Below are 11,127 nucleotides of genomic sequence, written 5' to 3'. Positions count from 1 at the left end.
CTCCCTCCCCTCAATCTGAGCATTGCTATGGGACATCCCACTATGTAATGAAGCTCCTGTGTCCCGTGATGTATGATCAAGAAAATTGGATTTTTATATACAGCTTACCTGTAAAATCCTTTTCTTGAGAGTACATCACGGGACACAGGGCTCCCGCCCCTCTTGGGTTTTACGTGGTTTCTTATTGCTTTGCTACAAAACTGAGGTGTCTCTCAGATGGGAGGGGTTATATAGGGGAGGAATTCTCCTTAATTGGGGTCAACCAGTGTCCAATAACCAGAGGTGCCTATATAACCCACTATGTAATGAAGCTCCTGTGTCCCGTGATGTACTCTCAAGAAAAGGATTTTACAGGTAAGCTGTATATAAAAATCCCATTATATATGATTTGAAACCTAGAAAGCTTCGCCATCTTAACTCTTCTCTTATTTTTCTGCTACAGATTGTCTCTACGACAAAATCTCATCCTTGTCCTGCCCCAACTTCTGTCTACAACAGTTCACTGTCATCCACCCTGGACACCTTCGCCCCCCTCACTACGCACAGAATCAGGCCCCGACCGCTACAACCCTGGCAGACAGACAATACCAGAAGCCTCAAAAAACGTAGCCGTGTTCTTGATTGTCTGTGGCATAAAACTATATTATATAATATAAATCTGCCCTCCAAAAATACCATTCCTGCCTGCACACTGCCAAACAGACTTACTTTATAACTCTCATTAACACCCTCTCACGCAGTCCCCGTCAACTCTTTTTTTACTTTTACCCCCTTCAGGGGGTACTGGGCTCACAGCAGCTGATTCCTACATCATCAATTTAACACATGTGGCTTCCTTTGTCTCCAGCCTCCTCCAATAGAGGCAATAAGGTGGCTGGATTCAGATGTACGCACTTTTCATTGTTAGATTTGTACATAAACAAACTCATATTTTAAACCTTTCATTAGACAAACATTTAGTTAATGGTATATTTGCTGCGCAGAATGTGGGACCATTAAAAATTAAATATTTGACCAAAATAATGTCTGTAACTTTGTCTAATAGCACCTTTGCATAAAGCTACAGCTTTGATATATCAGGATGAACCCTTCATTACTGAGTCCAGCTTGCATAAATATATTACAATGGTTCGTTTTCTATCATGCTGTTTGTGTAAGAACTCCAGTTTCATGTTTCAAAAAGACAACTTTTTCCTGGCAATATTATAATAAATGATAACAATACCCTGCGGTCATGCAGAGATGTCCATAAATCCAAAATATTATTCTGCTTATACCACGGCACTTACAAGAAAAAGGGACACATCATTTCACAATCCGCACATTCTGCTTTGGATTTCAAAAATAAAAATAAATAAAAACAAAAGGACCAACAATCCTTGTGTATATGACAGAACAGAAAGCTCTCAACCACATCAAAAACTATACAATTAGCTGCAGGTGCTATCTATCCTAACAGGGTGTGTGAACTTGATGTGATGGGTCTGTTATATTTACATTTTATTTATTTTTACTCTCACATCATGGACCACACATTAACTTATTATCAGACCTATAAGATTGAACCAAATAAGATTGAATTTTTGTAAAAAAACTTCTTATATATCCCATCCATCTTGGCTTTGTTAAATATTATGGCAGCTGTATTACAATTAACAACCTCATCTTAATCTTTTTTTTTCTTCTCAATAAGGGATTATTGTATAAATGTAAAATGACAAAATTGTTATCTTAAATTAAACCAATCCCATTTTTACAAATTTCCCCATTAACCTGGATTTCATTTCCAACCAAAGGTTGTCTAAACCAGTTTTAATATATCTATAGTATTAATAAAATTGTTAAACTCATATTAGAAATTAATACTAAAATAATAATTTCAATATCACAGACTAATATATATCCCCAGATACATTTCCTTAAAGGAGGACATATTACTTAATGTCCCTTTTTTAAATGCACTGTTTCCACTATCAAAGGATATTCAATTCGTGTAAGATACGGTTAAATGTAACCTTCATTTTACCATGTTTGGAAAACATATTGAAAAATAATTGTGATCACATTGTTTATCAATAGATTCATTAACCTGACACATTTTGTTATAAATGTTTTGTCTAAAAAACTGAAATTGGCATGGTGTCCTTCCAGCTTATCACCAACCTCTCATCCCAGGAGAGTGTAAAGGAGGGGGTCACATCAGCATACATGACACACACAAGAGATAGAACTAAAGGTTCCAGAATTAACACACATACACGAATATCTCTCTAAATGTGCTTATATTTTTCCCATTTGTACAAAACACATGCATATTATTCTCCCACTTTCTTTTAACTCTTTTTATTTCCCTGCTCCCATGTATTGTAATACCGTACTTCACATACCGAACCTTCTATGATCAGACGGACATAGTGCTCATCCCATCTTCCCTCTCTGTCATTATATGAAGCATTCTGTTTTAACTCTCATTTCTCTGTTTCTTGACTTTACTAGTTGTAGTGCCTGACCCCAAATTCATCCCATAACTTAACATCAAAATGTACCCTTCTTTCTAGTGTTCCATAAGAGAGCGTTAAAACACATTAACAGTATGAAGAAATCTTCTCCAGATCTCCCCTTGGGTCGTCACGTTAGGGATGTACATGCTGGTTTGATTCCCAAAATTAGATTTCTTATATTAGATAGGATACACCCTAGTAGTAGGGGAGGGGATTGGAACAGAATATTACTTCAGCGAGAAACGAGATGGATAGTAAATTTAAATGCGACATCACCCCCAGGCCTTAATAATGTAATTAGTTTTCGTCCCTTCCTTGATAGTTTTATTTCATGTAGATAGGAAGAATGAGGGCTTTCTTCCTTTTTTTTTATGTGCTTCTCTTTATCTTGATTCTCGCACTGTACTGGTTCTGGTTTGGGTCCTTCACGTTGCTAAAAATACAACAATACAGTATACTATTTGTATGCGTATGGTCTCTTATTTCCTCAGTCATCAGTGACTTCCACCCGGCGCACCCAGGGGCTGCATGCCCTCACACATGAGTGTTGTGGGCTTTGACGGCCCCTCTGTATATTCATGGCATGACCATGTATTGCGTCGGTGCGCGCTTAGAGCAGGGCGACGTTCCCTCTTCCCTCTTGGGTTTTTTGAGGTGACTGTGCTGTGGCGCTTCTCTGTGTGGGGGGGTCTCCTCTCTCTATTGCTCTGCCCCTGTTAGATATCATTTTTTATTTTGATTGTTTTATTCATAGATTTCATATTGGGCCTATGTTCGGTAATCATGAATAATTCAGAAGGTTACTTGTCCCAGTATATGTCTCATGTTGCAGCGTGGCTGTTGTATTGCTGCCATGGCATCGTCTTACCGACATGGATGTCTGTTTACTTAGAAGTCAATGCACTTGTCTCCATAGACTGTGATGATATCATCACGTTTCGGGATACTACGCGCAGGTGCGAACTCCTTCACCCTCTATTTAAGCCGCTCAGCTGTCAATACAAATCAGCTGTTACGGCTCGCTACCCTGCAGACATTTATCTCATCCATCCGGCGTCTCTGCATGAATATACAGACACAGGTATAGTGTCTTTGATGGGAACATTTTGACCTATACTATTGGGGTTTTTTCTGCTGCAAACTTTTAAAGGACTTTATTAGTTCTAACCAGTTGCAATTTTTTTTTTATTGCCATAGTTATCTAAGTGATTAAGCATTATTTTGTCTATGGTGGTGTGTCAGAATAAACTCTTCTCTACCTTCCTACATATGAGAGGATACACCTTGTGCAGGTAAATATAGAAAAGTTCTCTGTTCCCCCCCCCCCCTTTTTTTTTTTTTTAAATACTCTCTATTTTTGATAGCACTACCGGCTTTAGAAAATTATTGGTTTTGGGATTGAGCATGTGACGCTTGCTTGGGCTTCACCGATGGCTGTGGTTTTGGGGAGACTATATATATTAACACTATAATCATCTGTGGTCGTTTTGGGGCTCTGTACAGAACCATTTTTTGTTAAATGTAAGTTCTTTTGTTTCTTGGCTTCCCTGGCGTAGATCTCTTTCCATTAATTATTCTGATAATACTCTGAAAATGTATATATTAATGAATTCAATACTAATGTAATATGTGTTCTTTTATTAGAGACTGGGCTTGTTATATGTCTATAAATCCCCTGAAGAAGGGCAGAAAGCCTGAAACGATCGTTGGGTCGGACTTATAAGCCATTCTTTTTTGATTTTATATTATACGTGTTTTTGTACATTATGTGTGATATATTTGTTATAATATTTAATAAATCTTATAAAATTTTGTGATAAACTTTTGTTTTCAGTCACTTTTAAAGTCCTATTTCTCATGGGGGTATTTTCTTCTTTTGTACTATATATTTGGGATGTGGTGACTGAGGACACCTAGGCTTTCTGTGAATGGTGGGGTTTTCTATTTCTCTGTTTCTTGACTTTGCTAGTTGTAGTGCCTGATCCCAAATTCATCCCATAACTTAACATCAAAATGTACCTTTCTTTCTAGTGTTATTCGTCAGACTTGATCCATCCTGCTCACATAGATAGCTGTTACTCTGCATAATTCTTAGTCCCTCTTTCCTTTCTTATCTATAATACTCAGATGGACAGGAGACAGTAACAATATAACATATAACCACCAATCAATGCAGTTTAATTAAGAGGAGTAAAATAGGTACCCTTTGTCCGGAAAATGCCTTACTGATCAAGGAAGTTTGATAACTCAAATGTAAGCAAAAGGCATACCTCAGCTGATTATCAGAAATTCCCAGATTGTCTCAAGCTCCTCATTTTGGATTCTCAGAGTCACCTACAAGACCCCTCCTAGGCAAAGCTCGCCACCTGAGCTGGACATTTTACAGATAGGCAAGTCCTATCCTCATATTGATTAGTGGTTCCAAATTAAAAATAACTACTGCAGTAGGGAACAGACACAAAAGATATACTCAGCATCTTTCCAATTAACTGTCCTGCTTTATTATGACGCAATTGAAGGTTTTTATACACATGATTATGTAGGTATCACATTAATATTACAATTGTATGTTTATGGTAACAAGGGGCATTACATAGGCAGGCTAATTCTAATAAGGACTCAAAAGAATGCAAACATTTACTGAAAACATTATTAGTACCATGTGCACAGTGAGGGCAACTTACAAATTTCCATTACAATCCTAACTTTTTAAGATTAAATATTTAGGTGACCCCCCCCACCCCCCGCCCCAACCCAAAGTCCAATAATCCCGCAGGTTTAATCCATCCAATTTCCTACTGTCCATGGATTTGTATTCTTTGGTCCTATGCTTTTATACCTTTCTTTGTAACCCTTTCCCTACAGCTTTGCGTGAACATGGTACAAAGTCTCAGTCTTGTACCACCTTTTGAGACTGCTCAAATCTGCATCTTGTTAATATCTCTCTTATTGTAACTAACACACTGTAAAATGTTTTATTCATGGTGACACTTATTCTGTCACTTTTCTTATTACTCTGTATTGTTGCTTCTTTTAATAAATTCGATTGAAAAAATAAATAATAATAATCACTCGTTATCCAAAAAAGGTCATTGTCCAGGTAGTTCCTGTTATAGGGTGACAACACTCTGCCCATGTCTACCAACTGGGGTCCTGCATCATTACCATGTAATTGTCACATGGGCGTCCAATGGAGACCACAATAACCATTTCAACACACATTATGAAGGCATAATCAACTCTTTTCACTATCAGCAAACCACCTTGAGAAAGGTGTTCCTGATATTGCTGAAGTACTGCAAAAAAGATTTAACATTTATTAAATACAATGCTTTAGCAAACTACACGTCATTCAGATAGGGTTTACATGTACTTTAATAGCAAATGTGAGAAAGTTGCTCATGAAAAGTATAAAGTAAGATAATACAGCATAATAAGACAAGATGCCTAAAAAAAAGACTACATAAGGCTAAGACAGGAGGATAAAACGTTCCAGCAAAATAAAAATGAAATTCGAGGGATATAAAGCAGCTGAATGGAAATAACAAGACATCCATGTTTTACACAATTGTGAACATACTGAGGACTGAATTTAAATCCGGGCTCACCATATGTATACCTAAAGAATGTTTTTTTTTTATAACAGATCAAAGGGGGTTCTAGACAGGAAGACAGACTATTCCAAAGAGCTCTTAAATGAAAATGCTGCTGAGGTTATATGATCCTACAGTTCGGAGCATCCAGTAGTACATTGGTGAAGAGTTGTAACCCTCTACAAAAGGATACAGAGACTCTAAACCGACACATAACAAAATATCAGGGAAAGATAACATTCAACCTGAAATCATTAATCCAGGAAGTGAAAACTTTCATAACAAGACCATGCGCTTATTAAGATGATGTTGGTGAAAAAAATATTTCCAGTGGAATTGAATGTTAGTATTCTCTGCCCAATACTGCAATACCGCAAACTGCAAAGGAACAAGCTAAAGTCTGCATATAAAATTCTATCTGCCATTAAAGCCAAATCTTTAAAATTATATACATGGGGCTAGAAGACTACTAAGCACATTTAGGGCTGGAAGGTTGATGACAGCCCAAATATTTTTTTTTAAGACAAATGCTTGAACAGAACTAAAAAAGATGAATAGAAATACATCAACTGATTGTTGATTTTGGAGAAGTACATGATTTTTTTTTCATGAGAAAACTTTTGGAGTATTTGGCTTACCAGAAAAGCTTGTGTAGCAAGCCGGATATATGCATTTAGTCATTCCTGGAGAAGGCATATCAACTATAGACAAAGCCAGGGAATAATGTAGCACTAGATAGAGTAATTAGAGAGTCTAGTTTAGAAACTACAGATCACATATTGACGTAACAAGTGCAGATACTAGGGATTGCTGATGACTAGGGATGGGCAAACGGTTCAGCCCGAGCATGAGTTCGGGCTGAACATTTGCCTGTTCGGCCATTTGCCAAATGCCCAAATTTGCAGGGTGTTTACTCCAACGAACCCCCGTCATTGCACTGAGCGCTGCACAGTGCATTGTGTGCCCTGATTGAGCAAAGCTTTGCCCAATCAGGGTGCAGTATAAGCTGGTTGTTAAGGAATTGTGCTGGGAAGCTGGCCGTGGCATCCTTAACCACCGATGAGTCATCAGCTGTCATTAAGTTTCCCTGCCGACAGCTGAATAATAAAAAAAAAAGTGCCGGTTTTAGAATAACTTCGATCAGCCAACAAAAACCTCCTCCTCGTGCCCAAAGCCCGGTATAAATCCAAGGGTGATCGGAGATTTGCTGTCCAAGGGCCTCGGCTATGGAATGCTCTACCAATCAACATCCGCCTGGAAGAAAATCACCTGGCTTTTAGGAAAAAACTCAAGACCTTCCTATTTTAGCAGATGATCAAATCTCGCCACAGCGCCTGGAGGCGATTCAGTTTGCATTGTGCGCTATATAAGTATTTCATTCATTCATTCATTCAATAAAGAAAAAAAGGCATGGAGTCCCTCCAAAATCCATACCACACCCTTATCCGAGCATGCAGCCTGGCAGGTCAGGAAGGGGGGGGGACTAGCGAGTGCCCCCCCCCTCAACCCTACCAGGCCACATGCACTCAACATGGGGGGTTGGTTATTTGGGGTGGGGGGGGCTCTGGGGATTAGGCCCTTGTCCCTATCAACATGGGGGCAAGGTACTTTGGGGCAGGGGGGCCCCAAAGCCCCCCCATATTGAGGGCATGTAGCCTGGTATGGTTCAGGAGGGGGACACTTGCTTGCTCCCCCCTTTTCCTAACCTGCCAGGCTGCCTTCCCAGATAAGGGTTTGGTATTGATTTTGGGGGGGACCCCATGTTATTTTTTTATTTTATTTTAGAGTGGGGGTTCCCTCCAATTCGATACCAGATATGGGCCTGGTTTGGACTTGGGGGGATTTGACTTTTTTTTGTCTTTAGAAATTAAATTATTGCTGCTGCAGCATGTTTTATGCATGCTACGAGTGTGACACTTTACAGGCAAATTGAGGGGCCCCCCCTAGGCAATATATTTAAAGGAATGTTTCATTTTTATTGTTGCACTTTAACATAATTAAAATTACTGCTCCTGAAAAAAAACAATTGTTTTTAAAAAAAAACATTTTTTATTGATACATGTCCCCCACGGCAGTACCCAGACACCCATACCCCTTTTAAACGGATTAATATAATAAGATTTAAAAAAAAAACTTTATTTTACAAATACCGATTAAAAAACAGATGCACCCAATATGATTTTGCAAAGATTTTTTTTTTGTTGTTTCCTTTGTGAGTGTATTTTTCTAATTGAAGCTTTATATGCCCTGTATGATCAGATGGGGGTGTCAATCATTATGTGTGTAATTGGGGCTTTAACCAATATTAGCAACATATGCTTGTATTTTGGCAAACAGTTAAAAATAGCATGATAAATACGGTAAAGCATAGTTTAGTGATGTAATGACTTTCTTACATGATGCAGATCAGCAACTCCAAAAATTAAAAAAAAAATTTCATCTGTGGAAATTTCTTATATATGTCATTGTGCACAATAACTGTAACTCCAAGCAAGAATGACTTACACTCAAAATGGCTCTTCAAAAATGCTTGATGTGGTCAGATTGCAACAACAAGCTAGAGGGACTGACAGGATCACCAGACATTGCTAAGAAAACTAGCAAATAAAACCTAAACAGGCTACAGTAAAACACACCTACATAGAATAAAATACTATATGGAAAAAGACATTTAGGTGTAGTATACACTACTCCAATTCAAGTGTAGTGTAGTAATTTTAGGTAATTTTTGGATTGAGAATTGGAATGGTCAGGCAATCATGAAGCCAGATTGGGCAATCCTAGTCATGGATTTTTTTTTTTAAGTAGCATATATTGTGACCAAAGATTTCCATATTCATGGTGATCATGATACTGTAAAAATGTATTATTATATATGAAATGAATGCATATTTGAGCAAATCGACAACAGAGGATAGCAATTCTGGTTTGTACATACAGTATGTTCTTGTATAATTAGATGGTTAACAGGACAGAGAGAGAAAGAAGTAACACAGCCTTGGTGTCATAATTGCCATAGGTCTTACTACTAAGATGAGATGCAAAGCCACTCACTTATTAACCCCCCATTCTGTTCTAATGTATTCCTATAGCCCTCGAGAAGTAATTAAAATAGTGTACACCAATCTGTACAAAATAAGAAACCATTAATATTGGGATACACATAATTTGTTATATATTGCAAATGCAAATGCAAAGAAATAATGCTGTCTTGACCAGGATCCCTTGGGTTATATACTCATGTGGAAGAGCTATTAATTTGGTTATCCAATTATTTTTTCATATAACCTATAATAGTATGTCAGAAGTAAGGATCATTGTGTTTGGCCTCCAAACACAGATAGCAAAGGTCATCCCTTTTAAAGTCTTAGTACTATAGAGCAGCCATGGTACATAATTTAGCTGCCCGTAATGATTACAAAAGCTAGCTTCATGGATACTGTTCTTTAACAAGCAGCCAATTTATATTATTTACCATAGTGTACCATTTAGTAGTCTATGTGCCGCTCACTAATATGCCCACTTTCATAAAGGGTCTCACATTACATTTTCAATTTGTCTTCAAAAAGTAACATTTAATACTATACCCCACAAATTATATGTATAGATGAAGTAGGAATTTTATACATGTGCTTTAGCCCACGTTCACATCGGGCCGTTTTGACATGCGATTTGACATTTCAAATCGCCGACTTTGCGGTGCCACACCCACTTTGTGGCGCTACACATTCCCAAAAATAGTTCCTGCACTACTTTTGGAGACTTCAGGGGGGTGATTTCAATAGACATCTAGGCAGGAACCCACACAGATGTCTCTGAAATCGCTCCTAAAGTCGGACTGAAATGCGGGTTTGAAATTGTGAGAGTTCAGCTGAACTCGGATGATTTCAAACCCGCATCAGTGTGAACCTGGACTTAAGGTCAAAAAGATTATATACCATAAAGCTGTATGCCTTTTCTTGTTATCACTCTCAGCTGAAACAATTAGGGCCCATTCACGCAAGGCAGTGTGTGTTATGGTGCCCATAATGTGAGCTTGCCAGTGTGCATAGTGCATGCATGTTGTGATGTATTATGCAATGCATCTCAATCTAAGATATCACCAGCACACCATGTTCAAACAAGACACTTGATTGTCTTCAACAAAGAGTCAAGCTTAAAGGCCAGTCTGATTGCTGTATAGAGTGCACTGGCCTTTTTTGTGGTATACCATGCATTGCATGTTTGCTTTTTTTGTTTTGAACATTATTAAATCTGACAGCCTGACAGTTCACTTAGCTCTATGCCCAGCAGCGCATTGCAGAGCATTGAAGTATTGTGCAATGTATTGCGCTGCCTAAAAATGCCACATTTTCTACTCTCTTTCATTGTACAGAAATGCAGAGTGGTGTGAGCTGAAAAAATATACGTAAGGCAAAGGGTCCAGTAAATGCATTGGAAATGTGTTGGGCAATGCCCAATCAGGCTGGTGTGAATGAGCCCTTAGATAGAGTAAGAGTTAAAATGTCTGTTAGGCTTTTTATTTTTGTCCGTGACCCTTTATGGTTTTTATTCATAAACGTATCTTTGTATTTTTTTAGGTCATATGCACACTGGGAGTTTAGCCTCGGTGCATGGGGTTCTGGAATTTAGTCACGGCCAAGGACACAGTTGCACCATTCAACACTTCATCCATGGCTAAACCCTGGAACCCCATGCATTGGGGTCAAATGTCTAGTGTGCATTGAGCCTTAAACAGTGGTATGGCTGTAGTAAGGCCCGCGTCAGTGTTGAAAAGGTGCTTTGTGTAAAAACATATAATTATCTTAGGCCACTAGAGCAGGCTGTTAGGATTGTCCTGGGCCTCCAGCCAGAATGACCTTTATCCTTTTTTTATCACTTTATACAGACAATTGTTGTATTGCAGAAGAGGTACAGGCCATATGGCAAACAAAACATGTATGTGACACAGAAAGACATGTCTTGTCAAAAAATTGCTCTTTCTCCTGCAAGCCTCATTAACCACTTCAGCACTTAATGAGCCATCAATGGAT

Source organism: Lithobates pipiens, unplaced genomic scaffold, assembly GCF_037356315.1.
Source record: "Lithobates pipiens isolate NorthernLeopardFrog02 unplaced genomic scaffold, aLitPip1_a1.2 Scaffold_8, whole genome shotgun sequence".
Lineage (NCBI taxonomy): Eukaryota > Metazoa > Chordata > Amphibia > Anura > Ranidae > Lithobates > Lithobates pipiens.
Note: the sequence above shows the minus strand (reverse complement) of the source record.